This window comes from Elephantulus edwardii, unplaced genomic scaffold, assembly GCF_000299155.1.
Source record: "Elephantulus edwardii isolate Elephantulus edwardi_28Jun2011 unplaced genomic scaffold, EleEdw1.0 scaffold00138, whole genome shotgun sequence".
Taxonomy (NCBI): Eukaryota; Metazoa; Chordata; class Mammalia; order Macroscelidea; family Macroscelididae; genus Elephantulus; species Elephantulus edwardii.
Window position 1 is genome coordinate 7,196,852 of NW_006399888.1, and position 26,123 is coordinate 7,222,974.

At 40.1% G+C, this 26,123-nt stretch overlaps 1 pseudogene; it reads left to right on the forward strand.

Annotated features, from left to right (window-relative positions):
- Positions 1-13,392: 13,392 nt before the first annotated feature.
- On the forward strand, positions 13,393-24,647 carry LOC102871930 (annotated as a pseudogene).
- The last annotated feature ends 1,476 nt before the right edge of the window (positions 24,648-26,123 follow it).

Genomic DNA, 26,123 nt, shown 5'->3' on the forward strand with positions numbered 1-26,123 from the left:
TTATTATTATTATTATTATTCCCACTTTATAGAAAAGGACCTTGAGACATAGAGTAGTTAAGAGATTTTCCAAATGTTTAACACAACGTTAATAAAATTAAAAATGGATTTATGGTATGTGTTGAATAAATAATAAAAAATTATTTGAATGAATGAGTGAATAATGAGAAAGAATTGTTAAGATACTCCAGCTTTTGGATGAAGCTCCAGTGCCCTAGTGGGTAGGGAGCTGTATTGCCAACTCAAAGGCATGTGGTTGAAATACACCAGAGACTCTGAGGGAGAAATATTAGTGATCCCCTCCCATGAGATTTATAGCCTCTGAAAACCTGCTGAGGAAGTGACTTGAGTCAGTTCCAACTGCATGTCAGTAAGATGGACAGACCAGTTTCTAGACAATATCCAGTCTGACTGCCCCTGTCTTTTCTTAAATCACTTGGTAAGCATTCAAGTCGCTTTGAAAGAATTGGCAAGAAAATAAGGCCACAGGAATTGATGGTATACCAATTGACGTATTTCACATAACAGATCCTAACCCAGATGTGCTCACCAACTTATCCCAAGAAATCTAGAGGTCAACCATTTGATCAACTGACTGGAAGAGATTTATAATTGTTCCCATTCCAAGGAAAAGTGATCCAACAGAGCATGGAAATTATCAAACAGTATCATTACTATCACATGCAAGCAAGATTCTGCTGAAGATTATCCAAAAACGACTGGAACAGCACATCAACAGAGAACTGCCAGAAGTGCAGGCTGGGCTTAGAAGGGGTCATAGTACTAGGGATATTGTAGCTAATGTTAGATCTTGGCTGAAAGCAGGGAGTACCAGAGGAGTGTCTCTCTGTGTTTCATTGATTATGCAAAGGTGTTTGTGTGCATAACAACAAACTGTGTCTGACTCTGAGAAGAACAGGAATCCCAGAACCCTTGATCATGCTAATGTGTAACCTATACTTGCACCAGGAGGCAGCCATCAGAACAGAACAACGCATACTGCATGGTTCAAAAGTGGGAAGGGTATACGCCAGCGATGTATCCTGTCTCCATACCTTTTCAACCTGTATGCAGAACAGATTATCCAGGAGGCTGGGCTCTATGAGGAGAAGTGTGGCATCAGGATTGGAGGAAGAATCATCAATAATCTGCGTTATACAGATGACACAACCCTGCTTGCTGAAACTGAGGAAGACCTGAAGTGCTAGCTGCAGAAAGTCAAGGACTGCAGCTTTCAATATGGATTGAGGCTCAATATCGAGAAAACAAAGATTCTCACCACTAGGCCAACTGACAGCATCATGACAAATGGTGAAGAGATTGAGATTGTTAACAGCTTTAGTTTGTTTGGCTCCACAGTCAACACTTTTGGCACCAGCAGCCAGGAAATGAAAAGACATATTGCGATGGGAAAGTAGGCTGTTAGAGACCTTTCCAGAGTACTGAAGAGCAATGATGTCACTCTGGAGACTAAGATGCACCTGATACAGGCCATGGTCTTTGCAATCACTTGCTATGCATCAGAGGTCTGGACAATGACTAGGGGTGATAGAATTTATGCCATTGAGCTGTGGTGTTCGAGAAAATAATTGAATATACCATGGACTGCTAAAAATATGAACAGGTACGACCTAGAGAGGGTTAAATGAGTCTTCTCCTCGGAGGCAAGGATTCTGAAGCTTCACCTGACATACTTTGGGCATGCTCCAAGTCCTTGGAGAGGGACGTCATGCTCGGGAGGGAGGAGGAACAGTGCAGGAGAGGAAGACCCTCTATGAGGTGGATTGATTCAGTGACCGGGGTAATTGGGGTAGTGTGTCGGAGACAATGAGATTGGCACAGGACAGAGCAGAGTTTAGGACTGTTGTACATAGGGTCGCTATGAGTTGCAGGTGACTCAACGGCACATAACAACAACAAACAAGTAAATATTCAACATAAGCCCAAGTCCTGGCAGAAGCGCTTTCCGAGACTCTCTTGACAAGAAACCCTGCAACTACTCTCCGTATCTAATAAGTCTTCACTGATTCACAAGGCCTCTTCTTCCATAGGGAGTTCTGGTGGTTTAATCTGTAGAGAGTTGTGCTGCTTATTCAAAGGCCATACCTCTCTGTCTGTTCAAATCCACTAATGACTCCTTGGGAGAGAGTTGAGCAATCTTCTTCTTGTGCTTTGGAAAGCCGTTGAAGGGTCAACTATGAGTAAGGTCTCATTCAAGAGCAATGAGAAAGTGCAAGAGAGAGCTACCTCTTCCATAACTCCTGAGGTACGTGGAAACTAGCTTCTCAATGACACTTATTACTTTGCAATAAGAACCCATTGTTCCATCTTAAGCACTGTTCTCTTAAGTCATTAGTGTACCTTCGAAGGGGAATACTTCTGGCTACTCATTATGATGTCCTTGGGTGTGGATAACTAGAGGTGAGGATAAAATAGTTGGGATAGAAAAGCCTATTTAGATAATTGGTCTCCTAATTTGGGTGAATGAAAAGCAACACTGTAGAAAGTAATGATCAACAACAAACACTAACTCTGTGTTTGAATTCTGTATGAATTTTTATTGCTGAATGTTTAACAGGTTTTATGTTTGTTTTTATTTATTTTAATAAAAAGGTTTGGATTGCCAAACCTATAAATGAATGATCTTAGTGTGGAAATCTACTATGCCACAAAATTCACTAAGATGGAGGAAATTTCACCGTGTTAGAATTTATAAGACCAGACAAGGCCTGGCTACCCACCAGGAGCTTTTCATCCTCAAGCCTGGATGATAAATTACACTAGCGTTTTCAGGGACCATTTGCTATTGAAAAGCAAATTAACCCCGTAATTTTTAAATTACACCTCGGAGGCTTCATGAAGACACATTCAATCTTGTTAGGTTTTGGTCCTCAGGCCCTGGTTTCCTGATTTGTCTGATTGTGCGAATTCCTGCTGCTGTTTGATTTTGAAGGGAGTTCCTTTGTTTTTACTGGATTGCAACTTTAAATGAGATGAAAAGCTAGTGATGAAAAGATATAATGGTAGAAACTTAGTGATCTGGAATGTATTAACTCAATTTATGTTTTTATCTATTGTATTCTTAGCTGTTAGTAATGAAGTTCTTTAAACAAAATAATTGGTTTTCAAACATATATCATTTTAAGTGTTTGTGATGTTCGATTTTATTAAGCAGCTGCTGTTGATTTGACTCCTACCAACAGTGACACCATGTACGTTAGATTTGAATGGTGCTCTATAGGATTTTTAAAGATATTTCTTTTCAAACAAATTTTCCATCTTTCTTCCTATGTGTCATGTGTAGATATGTAGTTTTTTCTGCACTACTTATGTACTCTTATATTTCTGAGAACTGATTCCTCCTAAACAGTTGCTGAAAGTAAGTGAGATAAAGTTTCACAATACCTGCCTATAAGGAGCACTCTGGTTGCACTTCCTTCAAGAAAAATGTTTTGGTTCTTTTGTCAGCCCATGGGACAGGCAATACTCTTCTCTGACACCACACTTCAAAGGCATCAATTCTTCTTAGTCTTCCTTGTTCATTGCCCAACTTTCAGCTGCATTGGAAGCAAGTAAAAGGACTATGACTTGAACCAGGAGAGAGATGTCATCCTTTGAAAGGTAGGGAAAGAGAAGAAGATCTTCTGCAAAGAGAATTAACACAGTGACTACCACAGTGGGATTGGGCATGACAGAGAAACAAGGGAGGATGGTTTGGGATAAAGAAAAGGGCAGAACTGTTGTTCATAGAATTGCTTTGAGTCATAGTTGATTCGAGGGCACTGAACAGCAACAATATACTTTTCGCTTTTATTTTTTAAAAGAAACAAAACAAACACTCAAACGCAAACTCATTGACTTGAGTTGGAATCAACTCATAGCTGACTTTCCACTGGCTTTCCAAAGCTGTAAAATACTCAGAAGATGCTTGTTCAGTTTTATCCTGAGGAAAGAGATCTATGGTGGGTTTGAACAACTGGAGAGGTATGGTTTTCATTGGCTCCAGTTGTGTTATGTCTAGACAGAAGAGGAATTGTGTCACCTATAATTGTATGTTTTATGCTACTTATTGGTAACTATTTTTGATAATGTAGGACTTGAAGGAAGTCCAACCAGAGTGTTCCTTGGAGACAAAGACAGTGAAATTTTGTCTCACTTACTTTGGGCTTCTTTTCAGGAGGAACTGGTCCTTGGAGAGAAGCATCATGCTAGACAAGGTAGAGGACCAGCAAAAGAGAAGATGTTGCCCAAAGTGGTGGATTTACACAGTGACTTCCACATTGGGCTCAAACATGACAGAAGTGGTGAGGGTGATACAGAATAAGGAAAGGTTCTGATCTACTGTTTATAGGGTTGCTATAAGTCATAGTTTACTTAACAGTGGCTAACAGCCATCTTTCAATCAAATATATACAATTTTATACATGAACTTTATAAGTAAATGAGAATAAAATTTTTTAAAAGTATATACAGTTTAAATTTTAATGATGATGCTGTTGTTATGTGTCATCGAGTCACCAGAACTCATAGCAATCCTATGTACAATAGCTCTGAAGCCTGTTCTGTCCTGAGCCAGTCTCACTGACTTCGACATACTTAATACCACTATCCCAGTTACCATGTCAAAGTGTCTCATCATCTGGGGTCCTCCTCTCCTGCCCTGTCTCTCCAACTCTCCAAGCATGATGCCCTTCTCTAAAGACTGGTTCCATCTGGCCACATTCCCAAAGTATGTGAGAGGGAGCTCCAAAATCCTTGCCTCCAGGGAGAAGCCTGGTTTAACCATCTTCAAGACAGATCTATTTGTTCTCCTGTACTCCATGATATGTTCAGTTCTCTTCTCAAGCACTCCAACTCAAAGGCATTGATTCTTCTTCTGTCATCTTTAGTCATTGTCCAGTTTTCTTTACATAGCAAGTAACTGTGAAGACCATGGCCAGCATCACGCGCACCTTAGTCTCCAGACTGACATCATTGCTCTTCAGTACTCAGTAATTTATCTTTTTATTTCCTGACCACTGTGCCAAGAGTGCTGATGGTGGAACCTAGCAAGCTGAAAATGTTAACAAACCATCTCCTCTGCTTACCTGAGTATTCTTTACTTGTAGATAGATAGGACAAAACACGTTTCCTTCATATTTCCTTTGTAAGTCATTAACTCACTCAATCATCCACCCTTTCATTCACTTAATACTGACTGAGAGCCAGGTATGTCCCAGACACTGTACTCAGGCAAGAGGGACCTTGCCCATTCTTGTACTAAAATGGGGTTATAGACAGGGTAATGGGCAATTGTAGCACAAGCCTGTGACAAGCAGGTTTGTGTGCTCTGGCAAATACAGTGGTGCCACACATGCCAAATTCCAAGTTCATGGAAGGATTCATAAAGAACACAACCACAAAAGGTCTGAATGGCAAGCATGAATCAACAGAATCAGGGAAGGAGAAACAGAAATATCTGAGCAACCATAAGGCCTAAAGGGAAGGAAAGGTCTGAGACTGGGGAAAATTCAAAGAGCAAGAAATGAGGTGAAAGATATATTACAGTCACTGTAAATTCTTAATGTAGTTGGCTAAAACTAAAAGGCTAGGGGTTCAAATCCTTCTGGAAGTACCTCGAAAGAAAATGTGAATATCAGTCACTGGAAAACCAAATGGAATATGATTCTAATCTGACAGGTGTTGCCCTGGCTGGAATGGACTCACTTCCAATTGGGAGGGGGTCCGGTAGGGTATGTTTGTGACACTTTTGGTTGTTTTGTTTGCTTGGGGTTTTTGTTGTTGTTTTTCCATTTGTAAAAGTCTTTAGTCTAAGTAGACCTTGTTGAGGAGTTACATACTTCTGTTACACCAGCAAACATCTTGTGTGTCCTGGATTCCATTCAAATGAGGAAGAATCTGCCTAAGGTTTAGATTTAATTTGGTTGAAATAAAATCACTTTGTTGCAAAGGGAATTTATTAGCCATGTATTTTGTACTCAGCTCTGTGCTGTATAAGGGATGTAAAATTCTGTTGTACACAGGAGGAAACTGGGGAAGAGAGAATTTACTAGCATTAATTGAACAGAATGAAGAATGGAGGTCTTACTCAGGCACCACCTCCCACAGGCAGTTGTCATTAAATGCCTAATATGGAGCCAGTGAAGCAAGAATGTAATTAGGGACAGAGACGATGACTTGGATTCAGTGACAGTAGAGGCTAATCTTAGTCATGTTCAAAACTTTAGAGTCTTAAGTAGATAAGGAATTAAATAAAACATCATGAAAGTGGTTGAGCTTTGGGAGTGCCAGGGAGCTCTGGTAGCCTAGAGGTAAGAAGCTGCACTGAAAATCCAAAGGCATGTATTTCGAATCCACCAGCTGCTCTGGAGAAAGATGGGTCATCGTCTGCCTCTGAAAACCTGCTAGAGGGTCGGCTATGAGTTAGTTTCGACTCCATGACACACAAATATAACAGTCATGTTAAAAGATCACTATGTTGGCATTTACCTAAGATGGATTATCACTCAATCATAAGCGCAAATGAAGTTCTGATGCAAGCTATGACATGGATGAATCTTAAAATATTATACTTAGTAAAAGATACCTAATACAAAAGGTTAAATGTATGATCCCACTTAAATGAACCACCTGGAATGCCTGGGAGGGTGGAGGGACAGTGCAGGAGAGGAAGACCCTCAATGAGATGGATTGATTTAGTACCTGGGGTAATAGGGGTAAGTGTATCAAAGACAATAAGATTGGCATGGGATAGAGCAGGGTTTAGGGCTCTTGTACATAGGGTCGTTATGAGTCACAGACAACTCAATGGCACATAACAACAACAGCATACAAAGTGCACAAGATTGTGGCTCTTGTGGTTTTAAAATAAATTTCCACAGGGACTTGATTCTTAGAAGGTCCCACTCATCTATTTTCCTCTCTCCTAGCTGTAGATTTTTTTCAAGAAGCCTGGAAAAACGGTTAAGGTGGGAAATAAGAATTCCAAAAGACCTCCAAAGTTTTTTTAAAAGAAAGTTATATTCCATGGTTTTAGTCTTAGGTCTATGAGCCACTTTGAGTTAGTTTTTATGTATGGAGTGAGGTGTGAAGCTTGCTTGAGTTTTCTGCAGATAGTTTTCCAATTCTGCCAACACCATTTATTAAAAAGACTGTCATTTCCTCACTTAACTGAGTTCATCTCCTTGTCAAAAATCAGTTGACCACAGGTAGATGGGCTTATTTCTGGGTTCTCAATTCTATTCCATTGATCTATGTGTCTGTCATTGTACCAGTACCATGCTGTCTTGACCACCACAGCAGTGTAGTAGGATTTGAAATCAGAGAGTGAGATGCCTCCTACCTTTTTTCTATTTTTAGGATTGCTTTGTTTATTTGGGGCTTCTTTCCATTTCAAATGAAACTGGAGATTGCCTTTTCCATATCGTTGAAGAATGGGATTGGTATTTGTATTGGAATGGCATTGAATGTATAAATTGCCGTTTTCACAGTACTGAGTCTTCCTATCCATGAGCAAGGGATATTCTTCGACTTCTCAAGGTCTCTTTTTGTTTCTTGTAGTAATGTTTTATAATTTTCTTTGAATAGTTCCTTTGTGCTTCTGGCTAGATTTACTCCCAAGTATTTAATTTTGTGCTTAGCTATTGTGAAGGATATTTTTTTTTTCTTAGCTCCAACAGGGTAAAAAGGGAAGCCACATACTGGGAAAAAGTATTTGGTAATGACGTATCAGATAAGGGACTTATATCTAGAATTTATAAAATACACACCACAAGATAAAGATAAAAACCCAGTTGCAAAATGGGCATAGGATATGAACAGACACTTCACCAGAGAAGACATTCAGATGGCAAATAAACACATGAAGAAATGTTCAAAATCCCTAGCTCCAAGAGAGATGCAAATCAAAACAACTATGAGATATCATCCCACCCCAGTAAGAAGAGAAAAATTTAACAGAACAGCAAATAACAAATGCTGACGAGGTTGTGGAGAAACTTGGACCCTTATTCACTGTTGGTGGGAGTGTAAAATGGTACAACCACTATGAAAGGCAGTATGGTGCTTTCTCAAAAAGTTGCAAATAGAAAAACCATTTGACCCAGCAATTCCACTACTGCAAATATACCCCAAAGAAACCATAACTGCCACCCAAGCAGATATATGTACACCCATGTTTACCACACCTTTGTTCACAATAGCAAAGAGTTGGAAACAACTTAAGTGCCCATCAACAAATGAATGGACAGAGAAGCTGTGGTATATTTACACAATGGAATTCTATGCTGCATTGAAAAACAAGGAACTCATGAAGCATTGTTCAAAATGGGTGATCCTGGAGAACATTATGGCACATAATAACGACAACATAGTACACTATACAATTAAACTTCTGTAACCATTAGCTTTGATTTTTCACCACATTGGCTGGTGAGGGCTGTACAAATGTGAGGCTGTTTGTAGCCCACCAAGGAGATTGGATAGCTTTCTAATAACATAAATAAGGTAAACAACACTGTTTGAGTAGAATTGCAAATAACATGTGTAGACCATTAGCATGAGGACTGAACAGTTTGGTTTTAACTCCAAAGCCCATAACAGCAAAAACAACCATCAATATAAAAGAAGCAGAGAGTGCAGTGTTTCCTTTGGGCCAGAGAGTCTTGTGCAAGAGAAGCAAGACCAAGAAAGAGATATAGCAGCCCAAACAGCAGCAGCAAAGCAGTCGGAGAACCAGAGGGCAGTGTGAGGCAGAGCTGACCTAGATCTGCTTCCCCCTCGGATAGAGCCTTGTGCCTTGGCCTATATGGGATTGGAGAGTATCACATAAACAGCACAACTAAGAGTTTTGCGACACTTGCTCAACCATGGGAGAGAGTTCAAAGTCATGAGGTTGAGGATCAGAGAAAAGCCAGCTTGCTAGCATGTTTGAGAAAAGGTTGTCTTGACTCAAGAATTGTATCCTGAGTGTTTCCAATCTACATTGTACCTTGTCATGTCCCTAAAATACTCTGATCATGAGTACTCTATGAGAGTTCTGTGTGACCATTGCGATGACGTAGCGAACTTAGTAGTATAGTAGGGAGCTCTGGTGGGCTAGCGAAGAAGCTGTGCTGCAATCCCAAAGGCACGTGGTTTGAATCCCTCAGCTTCTCAGCAGGAGAAAGAGGACAGTCTCCTCCTGCGTGACTTAATGCCATCCAAACCCCCCTGAAGGATTAGCTATGAGTCAGAGCCAACTCGATAGCAAATAACAGCAGTAGTAGATAAAGGAAAGCGATGGAGGTGATGGTTGGTGTTGGAATTGGTGTTGGCATGTTGGACCTCACAGGATTTTTCTTTACATTGTTGATGTCCTTGACTAGGATTCTTCCCTCTTGTGGAGTTTCTAGAGATCAGACACATGGCCGTCATGTCCACTTCACTGTCCCCACATGTATCAGGCACTGCTCTGCTGGTTATGGTGGTGGTGGGGGTGGTGTGTACTATAGAGTCAGAACTGACCCATAGCTGACTCTCTGGCAGGTTTTCAGAGGCAATTAAGCAAATGGCAGGAGATTGCCCATCCTTCTCCTACTGAGCAGCTAGTGGCTTGGAACCGTGTGCCTTCAAGATTGCAATGCTGCTCCTTGCCATGAAGTCATCACAGCTCCCTACTTGTTATATGTATGTTAATTAACTGGACCCTCTTAACAGCTTGCTATGGTCTATCTTTCTTCTTGTTGTTGTTGAGGAAATGAGACATGATGTAGAGGAAAGAGGGGCACAGGGAATCTAAACTACCTAGTGCTGCTATAAAATAAATCTCTTGAGTGGGCCTTTTGTAAGAACAGAATCTTATTTCCTTGAAGTTCTAGAGGCTACATATCCCAATCAGGAGTTGTGTGCTTTCTTTCCCACAACCCCAGGCATTGCTTGGCTCTGAATGATCTTCACAGGACAGTTAGTGAGTGTGTTTCTCCCTTTTGCTACTTTTGAGCAATTCAGAAGTGGTTGGGTTAAGAATTCACTCTATTCAGGTATGACCTACTTAAGATATCAAAGGAAAGAAAATCAGACTGCAATTCTGGTCCCAATAGATATGTGCTTCTAGGTGTAAGAGTCAGGATTTCAAAAAATATTCTTGGAGAAGAGAGACATAGGTTAGTGGATAAGAAAGGCTTTAAGCAAATTATCTGACATCTTACAGAACTGTGATTTGAACCCCAGAGTTCTAGAGTTTATTATCTTTAGCATTACTGAAATATTTCCAGAGTTTTACCTGTAAAGCCATTAAACAGATTAGCCAAACATTATGATCTATCACATTTAATACAATATGAGTTGGTTTTGTTTTGTTTTAATATCTTGATAAATGAACCAGAAGGTAAAAGTCTTAATAATACAGGAATTTCTTTTTACACCAAATAAATCTTTTAAAAACTGTAAGCCCTATGGGCAATACAACAAATGACTCCTTTCCAACTCTTAAAAAGGAGCCTTGGTGGTGTAACACATTATGAATTTATGACTAGCAAGACTCATGGCTCCAGAAAATATTTTGAAGGAGTAGAGAAATCCAGATAAATAGAACTGGACTCACTCTCTCTCTCTGTCTCTATATTCTCTTTCCAAGTTGTATATATTATAAATATTCTCTTTGTTGATGTGACTATTGTGTACAATTGAGTCAGACTGACTCATATCTAACCCTCCAGTAGATTTTCAGAGGCTGTAAATCACAAGGGAGGAAATTGTCCATCTTTCTTCCATGGAGCAGCTGGTGGATTTGAAGCGCTTACCTTTGAGTTGGCTCCCAACTCCTGACCACCAAGCTACCAGAGCTCCCTATATTCTCTTTACATGTTACATATATTCTCCTTACACATTATAAATATTCTTTTTATATATATTCTAAAATTGTAAAGCACTTTGAATATGTGTCTATTCTTTTAAATTTTATTTACTAAAAATAACAATCTTTTCATTTGTACAAGACAGTGGGTAAAGTTTTTTAAACAGTTACTATTCACTTTTCTTCTTTATTTGTAGAAGAGATTACTTTAAGACACGAGATAGACCGGTGCATGTGCATGTATTTGTCTGTATGCCTAGTGAATTATTTAAAATCCATGATAATTTTAGTACCATATTACCTCGAACAACTGAAATCTAATTATTATGCTAAAAACAAATACAACAACAAAATATCAGTGCCATCAAGTTTATGGTACCGCTCCACCGGCTTTCTGAGGCTTTACATCTTTTAGGATGCAGCCTTCCATGGAAAGGCTGATGGAGTAAAACATAGTGTCTTCAGAGACAATCTACTGGGCCACCTACAATTCAAAACGGGATGGTCATTTCACAGAGTTCTAAAGACTGTTCGAGGGATTCCTAATGATTTAGTCTGGTAGATTTTCTCAAAGGACACAGGATGACCACAGAGGCTTATTATGAAGAAGATTTCAGATAAAAAAATTGAAATAAGCATTGGTGAGAAAAAGGTGAAGACAATAGTGCCAAGAGATGTTTTGGGAGTTTTTAAATGAAAAATAGATTCTTTGCAAAAAACCTTACAAAGCATATTGGCTTTTCATTCAGTGGAAATCTTTTGTATGCCCTCCCATCAGGACAAGGCACCTGCTCATTCCTTAAAGGTAGCAAGAGCTGTCCTACCACAGTTTTGTTGGGAAGCTTCATTTCATCTACCCTATCGCCAAGACATGTCCCTCTGGACTTCTTTACATTCTCAAGACTCATCATTTTAAGGGAAAGAAGTCTTGAGGCAAGAGTTCCTAAAGTTTGCCAAAACAGCTGTGATGACATGCACGGATTAAGATCCTAGATATTGAACAATATACAGGGACAGGTTGGAAAGATGGAAACACCACCTTCAGAAGTTTATAAATCCAGATGGACAACAGGCCAACAAATAATAGCTTCGTGTTTTTAGGCTTTTCTAAAATTTAGCATTTTTTAAATTTAACCTGATGTGCCTATGCATATTCCCCTGCACAGGTACTCTGCCCCAACACCACTTCTATAAATATTCTCCTCGACGGTTTTACTAAAGAAACATCCATCATGTCAGCACATAACCTCATTTAAGAATTATCATTCTGTTCATCCAGGGATAGTTATTTATCTCCTCCACTAAATTAAAAAAAAAATCCTGTGGGGTGTTTCATATTCGTTTCAGTTATGTAAGTTGAAGTTGCTGTCCTGTTATCCAACAAACAAGATGCTAGATTAATAGCAACACTGCAGAGAAAATGTTCTGAGTCGTTTTAGAATGCTTTTTGATGTTTTAGCCAGACTCATCAAATGTAACCTTTGTATTGTGTTGTGGGGTTTTTTTTTCTATCATTAGAAGTTTTGTATCAGTGAGAATGGAAGTCTATTTGAGACTGTGAGTGTCATAAGAGCTAAACAAATCTCTCCATGTTGGGTCACTGGGGCTCTGACAGTAGGCTGAAATTGAAAGAGCTGCATTTAATAAGTGTGGAAAATGCAGAATCTCCCACTTGTGATGGGAAAGTGTTAATTTCTCTAGGGAACAGTCTGCTTAAAAGTAACATGACCATCTTTGAACAATGTTTTTCTGTTTGATGTGGGGTTTTAAATGACACAACAGAACTTCCATGCACAGTCAAGAGAACAAACAGACTATCCTGAAGAGGATGAAACCAGATTGCTCTTTGGAGGCAAGAATTTTGAAACTCTGCCTCACATCTTTGGTCATGTTTCCAGGAGGGATCAGCCCTCATGCTTGGAAGGTTGGAGGGACAGCGTAAGAGGGGAAGACCCTGGATGAAATGGATTGACTCAGTCACTTGGGGGAATGGGAATAGATTTGTTGGAGGCAGTGAGATTGGCTCAAGAGAGGACAGAGTTCAGAATCACTATACGTATGGTTACTATGAATTGTAGTGGACTTGACCACACATAACTACAATAACAACAACCTGAACTTTCTAGAGTCACAAAGATATAATTTAGTTTTGCACTGCTTGGTAAGTTAAATAAAAAACAGCAAGCAGTGCAGCTACTGAATAATTCTCACAGAAATACACGTTTTAATACAGCACACACTGTGTTTCACCACAACAAAGAAGGTTTTGAACATCTTTTTTAGAATCATTGCCCACCTAGGGTAAAAGGATAAGATGGTTTATGTCAGTCTACATAATTTATCTTTAAAAAAAAAACACAACAACAGCTAGGGAGATAATAAAGAAAGAAAGTCATGGTTAGTAGTGAGAGAGAAAGCAGGAGCCCTGGTGACACAGCGGTTAAGTGCTTGGCTACTAAGGAAAGGGTTCAAACCCACCTGCAGAGGGGAAGGAGGTGGAAGTCTGTTTCCCTAAAGAATATGGCCTTGCTCTCTCCGTGCCCAGTGAAGCTGTGGCTCGTGGTCCGAAGAAGCACCTGCAGCATGTAGCAGCTTCGAAGCATTGGATGCCAGGCAAACTTACTGTTGTGCTTGCTCCTCGTCTGTCTACTGGTCCCCACAAATTGAGAGAATGTCTGCCACTGATCTCTTAAGAAACAGATTTAAAATAACTATGAGATATCATCTGACCCCAGTAAGAATCGCAAAATTTAACAGAACAGCAAACAACAAATGTTGGCAAGGTTGTGGAGAAACTGGAACCCTTATTCACTGTTGGTGGGAGTGTAAAATGGTACAACCACTGTGGAAGGTTGTATGGTGCTTTCTCAAAAAGTTGGAAATAGAAATACCATTTGACTGAGAAATTCCACTACTGGAAATATACCCCAAAGAAACTATAACTTCCACCCAAGCAGATATATGCACACCCATGTTTATCACGACTTTGTTCACAATAGTAAAGAGTTGGAAACCACCTAAATGCCCATCAACAAATGAATGGATAGAGCAGCTGTGGTATATTCACACAATGGAATACTACGCTGCATTGAAAAACAAGGAACTCATGAGATATTATTCAAAATAGATGACCCTGGAAGACACTATGCTGAGTGAAATATCTCAGTCACAAAAGGACAAATACTGCATAATGCCGATGTTGTAAAAAGGGACTGACATCAGGGTTGGAGAGAGACTGAGAAAGATGGGATAAATTATGTATATTGCATTGAAACAGATGAGGGAGAGAATAGTTTAAAAGGTATATATGACTAGCTATTATTGTCATGACAGGGGTCCAGAACAAAGGCTACATAGTGGAGTGGATCTGGGGGGAGGGATTGTATAGCAATGAAAGAATTTTTCTTTTACTTTTCAAAGAGAAGAACGAACTGGAAGGAAAGGGAGAACAGGGAGAAAAGTGCAACAACAAATAAATGGAAATCCAAAATCTCTGTAAGTTTTCATTAAAATTAATGATAAAAAACCAGGCTTAAATATGCTCTGACAGGAGATGCGGTTAAAAAAATCTGTGTACAGTGGTTCATTAAGGTTAATGGCAAGGTCTGAACTGATATAACCTACCCTGCTGGTGTTATGGATGCTATCAGCATTGACAAGACCGGAGAGACTTTTCATCTTGATCTGTGACACCAGGGGTCAATTTTCTGTTCACCTCATTACATCTGAGGAGGCAAGTAATAGTTATACAAAAGAAGAAAGATCTTTGTGGGCACAAAAGGAATCCCTCATCCAGTGACCCATGAGGATGCTCAAACCATTTACTACCCTGATCCTCTCATTAAGGTGAATGATACCATTTGGATTGACTTGGAGACTGGAAAGATGACTGATTTCATCACATTTGACACTGGTAACCAGTGAATGGTGACTAGAGGTGCTGACCTGGGATGAACTGGTGTGGTCACCAACAGAGAGAGACATCCTGGCTCTTTAGATGTGGTTCATGTGAAAGATTCCAGTGGCAACAGCTTTGCCACATGACTTTCCAACATTTTTGTCACTGGCAAAGGCAATAAACCATGGATTTCTCTTCTCTGAAGAACGGATATCCACCTTACCATTGCTGAAGAAAAAGATAAGAGACTGGCTGCAAAACAGAGTTGTTGTTGTTGTTGTTGTTGTTAATTGCCATCGAGTCACAGGCGACTCATAGCGACCCTATGAAGAAGGAGAGTCCTCGACGCTTGGGTGTCTTTCATCCTTTCTTCAGGTTCATAGAGTTTCCGGAGGCAAGCTATTATGGAAGTGGATGCCACTCCTCCTTCCAAGCTTGTTTTCATTGGGGAGCTCCACCCCACTCTCTGTCCACATTGGGTAGCCAACCATGAATGCATTTGACACGTCAGTGTCACAGGCAAAACAGTAGTGGATAAAATGATCTCTAGGTGATGTGAATGAAGAAGAAATTAAAGATAATACAACATGGAGTGGGGCTGTTGTTGTTAGGTGTCGTCATGTCGTAGATGACTCATAGCGACCCTATGAACAGAAGACCTGAGCACTGCTCATAGAGTTTCCAGAGGCAAGCCATTTCGGAAGTGGATGCCACTCCTGCTTCCTAGCTTGATTTAATCGGGAAGCTCCACCAAACACTGTCCACCATGGGCCACCATTACCACATTTAGCACACCAATGTCACAGTGTTACATCACAGCAACCAGTACAGCAATGCACAGACCAGTGCTACACCACCCAGAAGAATGTTTGACAAAAAACTTAAGCCTAATGAATTTTTTAACTAGGAGGCTGTATTTCCTCCCCTGATTCCCCTTAACAAATCAAATTTCTACCCTAATGCTCACCAGTTTTGGCCACCAAGCTCCTGTAGAAGCCAGCTCTTACAGATGGAGTTGGGTAAGGAGAAGGAAAAAAAATATGGCCTTGTGAAGCATCTGAGGTAGTTCAACTCTGCTATACAGGGTTGCAATGAGTCAGAATCAACTGGGCAGAGGTGGGATTGTTTTATTTTTGTTGTTGTTCAGTGATTGGCGTGTATCCCATTAGCCAAATTTTATCATAGTTTAGACCATTATTAAAATTATACTTTTATTTTAAATATTGTTTTATCTCTATTGAAACATCTGTTGTATCTATTGCACTCAGAGGCTGACTACAACTTGTATAGTAGTATTTTTAGTTCAGAAAGTACTATCCTTCAGGCAAGAGCTCTGGCAGCCTACAAGTAAGAAGCTGTGCTGCAATCCTAAAGACAAGTGGTTCGAATCCACCAGGTCCTCTTTGGGAAACTGGAGCATCAGCTATGGATCGGTTCCAACTCGATAGCACTCAACAACAACGATATGCTGGAGATCAAGAAGCTCTGATGACATGGAGCATAAAGTGTTGTCCTGCTAACATAAAGCTGGTGCTTTGCTGCTTCAAATCCACTAGGAGCCCTGCAGGAGAAAGGGAGGAGGGCCATCTCCTTCCATGCACTTTACAACCTCCAACAAATCTCTGGAGGGTCAGCTACCAGCTGGTTCTGACTCCCCAGCTGTGAGTTTTTGCGTGTGATCCTGGTGACTAGGGAGCTCTTGTGGAGTAGTCTATAGAGAACTGACCTGCTAACCCAAACTGTCCCTCTTTGATGGTTTGACTCCACCAGCCACTCCATAGCTGCTAACAGAGAGAATAACAATGGCTTGCATAAATGAATAGAGGAAACATAGAAGGGTGTGAAAGAAAAGTGAGAAACTGACATTTACATTATAGAAACACTGTTAGAACAAGAGTGAAGTTGTGATGGTGAGAGATGTGGCTGGTTGAGTAATGCTGAAAGATGCGCTGAAGTGTTTTCTTCAAAACACTGCTTTCACTTTCCACAAAGATCCTTTTCTCTGAGTAACTCCAAAAAGCGTAAGCTAAGCCACGTGAGTGCAAGCTGATTTTCTGGCAGGAGAGATTGATGGCGTCGAGGTTACCCACAAGGCATTCCTCATGATTTAAGTGAAGAGGCGCAGAATGCCTCATTTCTTATCAACACCAGAGAGATTTCATTCTTCATAATGGAATCCTCTTCTTTTAAACAACAGAACTTATTCTTCTTTTATTAATTGTGTTTGTCCACTTGTACCATGTTATTTAAGGTTAAACAACAATACATGCCAATTTGCTACTTTTTTAGAGCCTTCTGTACAATACTTTCAAAATTTGTTGACTTTGAGTCTGGAAGCTTAGTCTTTCCTAATACTCCCCCTTCTCCCTGAAATCTACTGCTGCTCCCTTCCTACCCTATAAGCTCAAGAAGGTACTCAATCTGACCAAACTGACGACTCATTTTCACTATGAATCAGCACCCAGCTACTAACGATACGTGCACACTAACAACAACACGCTTGTTTTTCTTATGTTTCCCCTTGTCATTAATATCACCTTTGTCTCTTCTCAAATCAATTATTCAGTTGTCATCAATTCTGCTTTATAACAATTTCATGTAATCAGAGCAGAAATGTGCTCTGCAAGACAGTTAATAGCTGGCTTTTAAAAAGTAAATGTCATCAGGTCTTTCCTTCAAGGTGCCTCTGGGTAGACTTGAACACCCAATCTTTTGGTGGGCAGGCAATCCTGTTAACCCACAGCAGACAAGTCATTTGTAACTCATAGAGATCTCATAGGATATGATAGAGATGCTCTTTAGGTTTTCATAGACTGTAGTCATTATGGAAGACAACTAACATATCTTCCTCCCATGGAGAGACTGGTGGGCTCAAACTGCCCATCTTTCCATTAGGGCCTGAGGCCTGAGTACTTGGCCACCGTAGGTAGCTCCACCATAACTCCTCTTGTCCAGAATAGTGGAAGCAATATTTGAAAGTGCATCCGAATCACCTACCTGGAGGTCTTGTTGCAATACTGATGACCGAACTGCACCTGCAAATAATCTATGTCAGTAGGGCAGGAATGGAGCCCAAGTTTTACCTTTCTAGGAAATGCCCACATGCTCCTAACGCTGATACCGCTGGTCTCAGAATTACATTTTTAGAAAAACAGCTGAAGAAAATAACTCAGATTTCCAGAAGGCCTTGAAATAGGATTGCTAGTGTTGTCAGGAAGCTCTCATGTGTAGTCAGTGAAGAGTTACGCTGTTAATCCAATGTAGTCCCTCTCTCAGTTCAATTCCACCAGCAGCTCCTCAGGAAAAAGATGGGTAACTTCCTGCCATGTGATTTATCAGCTCTGAAAACACACTGGAGAGTCAGCTATCAGTCAACTCTGACTCAATGACAATGAGTGGGTGAGTCTTATTAGACTTGAACTTGCAATTAAAAAGAAATCTCAATTAAGAGTGGGCCTGAGCAACTTTCCCGTAAAACAAATGAGACTGAATCTATGAACACTGTGACATCTATTTGAGGTTCTGCAACATCTTTCTCTACTTCCAGTTCTAGGTTCTGTTACGGGGGGCTCATGAAGTTACAGAAGCAGTAACGTTGGACACATGATAAACAATCCTGGAGGAGCAATGGTTAACTCTTCAGCTGCTGACTGCAATAATGGTGGTTTAAGCCATTCAGTTCTACAAGAGGAAAGATGTGGTGATCTGCTCCAACAAAGACCATGGCCTAGTAAGTCCTACGGGTCACTTTGAATTGGAATTGACTTGACGTAACGTCACATAACAGAAAGAAGATACTTGAGCTGAAACTTTTTCACTATCCAGACTACCTTAGACTAGAAGGAAAAGCTGGCGTCTGTTTCAGAAAATCAGTCAATGTGTCAATTAGTGAAATCCTTATGGTTCACAACAGTTTGATCGGCAACTGATCATTGAATAAGACAAGACTGTGCAGGTTTTCATTCAATTGTCCATAGAGTCAGGGACCAGTAAAAAGGCAGTCAATAACAGATAAGTGAGTTTCTATCATAATTGGTCTTAAGACGAAGAAACTTTGCTTTATATTCTTTGGGCATGAGGAGGGACCAGATCATGTCAAAAATATGATGTCAGGAAAGGTGGAGGGGCAGATAAAGAGAAGAGGATCCTCAATGAGATGGATTGATATGGTGACTACCACAATTGTCTTGAGTATGACAGAGATGGTGAGAATGGCTGAGGACAGGGCAAGGTACAGATCTGTTGCTCAGGTCTCTCTATGAATTGTAGTTTATTCCATGTTGTTGTTGTGTACCACTGAGTTTGAGTTCATAGCACCTAACAATAACAACATCGTGTTTTAACTGCAGTACTTGTGGACCTCATCTAATAAAAACATTTTCATTATCTCAGCCATGCAAATTTTCTGGTAGGAGGCCTTGAAGCCAGTGCATACAGACGTGCAAACTCTGATTCAACAGATATGGATGAGCCCCAAGATACTGCATTTCCACAAGCTCCTAGGTGATACTAATGCTATTAGTCCCAGCATACATTCTGAAAAGCAAAATCTTAGGTAAAGTTTAAGAATAACTCTATCCAACCTTTTGAATTGGTTAAAAGAGAAGGCATTTTAATGAGACTCAGGGAGCTCTTGGAGCCTAATGGGTAAGAAGTTGCACTGCCAATCCACAGCTGAGTGGTTCAAATATGCCAGTTGCTCCTCAGGATGGATAATATCTTCTTGAGCCATTTACAGCATTTGAAAACCAGTTGGAGGGTGAGTTCTGACTCACAGGTATGTAACAGCAATATCAAAGATACTCAGGAAAGGCTCAAAAAAGTAAAAAATTTCTACACTTAATATCTCTTTTGTGAAATCCTGGGATAGTTCAGGACCTTATATTGTGATAAATGTTTCACCCTCACATTATATAATAAATGCCATCATTCAGTGACATTTATTCTCTAATTCAGCCCTGCAGCAAGTCCATGGCATTTAGATAAGGGTCACACACTACCAAGCCTCTCTAATGGATAGCAGATAGTTGCTAATGATCTTTGGTAGGTTCACAGTCAGAGAGATCTGTACACATATATGCAACCTGTTTGAGAGGACCAAAAATAGCCTCTTCAAGGGCATGGATTAAATGATATCCTCTAAAAATATTGTGTCAAAAGGGCTGAATCATGAATCTCAGTGGCTTGGCCATTATATAATGAAGTAACACGGGAGCAATGTAATGATGTAATCATCCTTCACGGTGTGATCTAATGTGTTCCACCAATCACTTGTCAAGAGATTAGGACAAGATTGAAGAAAGGTAGTAACCAACAGTTAGCAGTACTAGCCATTTTGTCTTTCTTGAAGCCATTATATGTAGGCAGTATCTCCCTCCCCCCAAAGTTAGTGATTTAATATAGACAACGAAGATAGAAATGCCAAGTCCTTGTAGGACAAGAGAACATGTTGTTCTTTGTTGCTGTGTTCCATAGTTGATCCTCCAGCAGATTTTCAGAAGCAGTAATCCCACAAGAGATTCTCCATCCTTCTCCAGATAAGCAGCTGGTGGATTCGAACCTCGTGCCTTTGGGATTGCAGTATATTCTCACCACTAGGCCACCAGAGCTCCTAAGAGAACATTTTGTTGTTGTTGATTGTCATAGAGTCGAGTACGACTCATAGCAACCCTATGAATAAAAGCCTATTAAGCCTTTCTGCAACTACAGTTGTTTATCAAAGCTCACAGAGTTTCCATAAGCGTGTTGTTTAGGAAGTGGATGCCACTAGTGGGCTTAATTTTAACGATCTGCTTAGAGACATATGAACATCTAGATGGACTCAAAGGGATATAGTTCAAAATTTCCAGACTGGTGTTATGGTAAGCATAGGAGTATTAAAACTTTAATAATAGGCCATCTACAAGTCTACTAGTCTACAAGTCTGTTGAGAGAAGCAAACTGCTAACCCAGGTCTCATGTCACAAAAGGGATATAGGTACACTTTGGAATGAGGAGCTAATGGAGAAACTCAACTGTTATGAAATAGGGAGATGTCTTAGGTGGATGATTAGCCTAACAATGTAGCTTTTCTTTTGCAAATGCTTCCCTGAGGGAAAGCATGGCAGGCTTGTGGCCATTCTATGGGCATTTTCCTTCCTAGTTACCGTTCTACTGAATCCATATTCTACATGTTTGTGCCCTTCTGGGAAATCAAAGACGTTTTCTGTTCTATCAGATCACAAATGTCTATTTTCCTGGCACCATCCCAAGAAGCAGCAAAATGCCAGACTTCTTTCTAGATAAATGAAAGATTTCAAAATGTAGATAAATACATTCCACTGCTGGGGGGAAAGAGCTCTTCTCTTTCTTTTAACATTAGTTTATTATGCACTTAAAGATAATTGCATTCATTTTTCATATTGTGTCTTTCTAGATTTAAACCAATGTACATAAGGTAAAACAAATGAAGACTGAAGTTGACACTTATTTCAACTTACATGAATCCACAGTCAACACCTACAGAAGCAGCAGCAGCCAAATCAGACTACAATGAGCCAATCTACTATCGAGGACCTCTTTTAATGCTAAAGAACAAGGATGCCTTTTAAAGACTAAGGTGCACCTGCTTCAAATCATGTTTTTCAATTGCTGCATATGTATGTGGAAATTGGACAGCAAGCAAGAAAGACAAATAATAACTAGAGTCTTTCAATCATACTGTTGATGAAGAATATTGAATATACCGTAGACTGCCAAAAGAACAAAAGTGTCTTGGAAAAAGTGTAGCTAGAGTGCACACTAGAAGCAAGGAAGGTAAGACTTTGTCTCACTACTTTGGGCATGTTATCAAAAGGATTAACTCCCTATAGAAAGACATTATAATTAGAAAAGTAAAGGATCAGTAAAAAAAGAGGACCCCTCAACAGGATGAAGTGACACAGTAACTGCAGGATTGGATTTAGAAGCCCAAGATTGTGGGAACTGCATAGGATCAGGCCAGGTTGTCTGTGGCATAAGTGTGAATTGGAGCTAACTCAATGGCATCTAACTACAAAAACTGTTGTTGTATGCCATTCAAGTTGGAATCGACCTGTAGCTGACCCTCCAGTGGATTTTCAAAGGCAGGAAATCACAGGGAGGAGATTTCCCAATGTCCTGCAGAGCACCTGGTGAATTTACACTGTGTGCCTTTGAGATTGCAGTGCAGCTTCTTAGAACTGGGCCACCAAAGCTCCTTATAACAACAGCAACACCACCACCAACAAAATGAATTCTATCTTCTGTGTTTGGTCCTCAGGGTGTACACCATTTGAAAATATCTTTATGTTGTACTCTTTTATAGAGTGGCAAATTTTATCTCGACAGTTTCCTTCAGGCAGAAGAGATAGTGACCTAAACAGCTGGACACTTTGCCCTTTGATATATGGTACTATTGTTGTGTGCTGTCAAGTCAAAACTACCTCTGAGTTGACCCTCCAGCTGATTTTCAGAGACAGGAAGTCACAGATACTGCCCAACTGCTTTCTCAAACAGTTGCAAATAGAGATACCATTAGACCCAACAATTCCACAACTGACATCCAAGCAGATATATGAACACCCATGTTTATCGTGGCTTTGTTCACAATAGCAAGGACTTGGAAACAACCTAAGTGCTCATCAACAAACGAATGGATAGAGAAGCGGTGGTATATTCACACAATGGAATATTATGCTGCATTGAAAAACAAGGAATTCATGCAATATTATTAAAAATGGGTGACCCTGGAGGACATTATTGAGTGAAGTATATCAGTCAGAAAAGGACAAATACTGCATGGTGCCACTGTTGTAAAGCAGGACTGACCTCGGTTGGGAGGAGATTGAGAAGGATTGGGTTCAATAATGTATATAACATTGAAACAGATGAGGGAGAAAACTGTTTAAGAGGGAAAATTATTAGGTATTTTTGTCATGACAGGAGTCCAGAGCAAAGACTGTATAGTGGAGTGGACCTGGGGGGGAGGGATTGTACAACAATGAAAGAATTTTTATTTTACTTGTCCAAGAGGGTAGTGTACTAGGGGGGAGGGTTGGGAGGGGGAAAAAGTGCAACAATGAATGAATGGAAATCCAAAGTCTCTGTAAATTTTCATTGAAATTAATAATAAATAAAAAAATAAAAGAAAGAAAGAGAAAAATTTTTTTAAAAAAGTTAGCGCCCAATTTGCTCCCACAAGTAGCTGGTTGATTCAAACCACATGTCTTTGAGTCAGTTAGCAGTGTAACTCTTTACCACCAAGCCACTAGAGCGTGCTGAAGGCTTTGAGGGGAGAAGAGATGGTTGGGTGTATCCCCTCACCTTGATACAGCAGTAGAATAAGCTTGAGAGAGTTTTACTACTTCTCTTGGGTCCCAGGAGAAATGAAACATGGAGTGCTTTCCACTCTAAAGGCCAATACTACATCACTCGAGCTGGAAGATACACAGGGCCAGTTCAGTCTTCACTCTAGGTTGTAACTCTACAGACTCCTGCGCTGTTTCCCACACCTGCTTGGAGCCCTATCTTACCCAGCTCAATAAACACCCACTCTAATCTTCCACTTGCCCGGGCCAAAATCATTGCAGTCAGCATTCTCTCATCTCTGTTCCTCACAACCCATAGCCAATCCATTAGCTAATGCTGTTGGCATTACGTTCAAAATAAGAGTTTGACCATTCTCAGCATATTCTTGTGTCCAAGCCCATCATCATTTTTTGCCTGAGTCCTTGGAATACCTTCCTAAGCAATCTTACTATTCTTGTCCTTAGCCCAAAACACTAACCAAGCAACCAGACAGATTCTTTTACAAGATATGTGAAGTAATATCATCTATGGGATAATTTTTCCCCTTCTTCTCTTCTGTTACAGTGGTTTCTCCCTGTTTCTTAGACATTCAAGCATGATCTCACGTTGGGAGTGTCAGCTTCAACAGCGTTTCTTCCCAAGCATGGCTGACTCCCATAGCAAGTCCTTGCTCAAGTGTAACTTTATTATTGCCTGAACTCCCTATTTCAATACAACCTGTCTATCCCAGCCCTTACACTCACTCTTGCTCTCTTGATATTTCTCCTTCTTTGTTCTTATCATCACTCAACATACTAGACATTTTGGTTATGTGCTATTTTTTGTTTTTCCCAAAGAAACGTAAGAGCCATAGGAACAATGATTCTCATCTGTTCTACTTATATGTTGACTTCCAACACAGTGCCCGACCCATTTGCGAATCAACCAATATTTAAAAGAATATTGAAACCTTCCAGATACCCAACTAGACACCCTGTTAGCTTCTGAAAGTAGATTAATGAGCAAGACAGACCTGGTGCCAACTCTACATAACCTAGATATGATTACTCAATACAGAAGTCAGTAGCTACATGAAGCTAGTTAAAGTATTTACAATGACATAAAATTAAAAATTCATATTTTCAATCATTCTAATCAAAATAGGGAGCTCTTGTGGTACATTTTATACAGTGCTGCATAGCTAACCAAAAGGCTATCTCTCTAGTCGATTGAATCCACAGGCTAGTTGAAGGGAGAAGGATGGACAGACTCTTCTCATTATGATTTGTAGTCTCAGAAACTCAATGGAGGGGTGCTATGAGTCAGACATGACTTGAGAGTTGTGAATTAGAGGGTTTCTTGGGAGTTTTGTAAGTCACATTTTAAGTACTCAATGTACATTGTCACTATCTTCTATAACAGATAATGTAGAAGTAGATTACTTCTACTGTTACAGAAAGTTCTAGTGGACAGTGCTGGTAAGGATTCTATCAATCTCTTGAGAAATAAATGAGGGTTTATATGCTCCAATTTCCTTATTTCTCAGGCGAGGAAATTGAGATAAAGAAACAAAATGACATGAGCAAGCTCACGTGGCTAGTTAACAACAAACCCAGTATCGAAGCCTAATTCTTCTTCTTGTCCAATGCACAAGACATTGAAGTGCTATAAGAGAAACAAAAATATGAAAGAAATAAAAACCTAAAATTTAAAAACCACCCTTCTCTTTAACTTTGCACTTCCCTTTGTGCTTGATTCAAGTCAGTATCTTTTCAATCACTCCCTAGGCATCTCAGAGATAGGTAGTGAATAAGGATAACAGAATAATTGATTCCTTTGGGTTGTGACAATAGAGAAGAGTACTGAATATTCCATGGGCTACCAAATGAACAAACTGATATGTCTTAGAAAAAGTGCATCCAGTGTGCTCATTGGAGGCAAAGATGGCAATGCTTCTCTCATCCTCGGGGCGTGTTGCTAGGAGATGTTATTCCTTGGAAAGGGACATTATCCTTGGCAAAGTGGAGGAGCAGTGAAAGAGAGGAAGACCCTTGATGAGATGGGTTGATACCCTGACTGTAGCAATGGGCTTAAGTGTGTCAGAGTTGATGAGGATGGCACAGGATAGGATGGGGTTCAGAAACTGTTGTTCATTGAGTCACTATGCGTTATAGTTGACTCAACAATACTTAACAGCAACGCTGTATGAGCCTACGATAGATTCCTACAATTGTACACTATGGACTGCCCAAAGAACTAACAAGTCTGTTTTGGAGGAATTGAAACTAGGCTGTTCCTTCCTAGAGAGGCAGGGATGGTAAAACTTTAACATACTTTGGGCATGTTGTCAAGAAGGACCAGTTCTTGGGAAAAGACATCATGCTCAGAAAGGTGGAGAGTCAGAAAAAAAGAAGTTCTTAAACAAGATGGATTGACATAGTGACTGTTACAATGATTTTGAGCACATCAGAGATGGTGAGCACAGGGTGAGGCTCCAATCTGTTATTCATAAGGTCACTATGATTCCATGGCACCAGCAACAAAAACAACAATGTGGTATGAATGTTTTTCCTATTTGGAGGATATCTCCATCTGCATGAATCTTTATAAAAGGTGGAGCCTGGTTATTTTTATGAAGCTCAAAAAACCCAGATAGATGTCCTCCTGTGACCCTGTCCCTGGTGGCTGAGCTGTGAATTTGCAATCAGGACTCTGTTGTTCAGATGCACTTGTCCTGGGTTTGTCATGGAGAGTTACAGAGACAATGGAAATGTAGCAGCTGCCTCTGACCGCAGATGCCACATGCAACAATCTTGAGATTCAGAATCCTGTGCTTTCCTGTCCATCTTCAGAGCTCAGTTATCTATCTTTTGTCCCATTCACCTTTTGTTGTTGTTATTCTTGTTTTTGTTATGTGCCGTCGAGTCTAGCACGACTCATTGCAACCCTCTGAACAAAAGATCTGAACCCTGTTCTATCCTGTGCCATCCTCATGCTTTCTGACACACACGAGTCCATTGCAGCACTCACCGTGTCAATCCACTTAGTTAAGGGTCTTCCCGTCCTTCATTTATTTACCTGAGTTATCAACTAGTTGTAAATGTT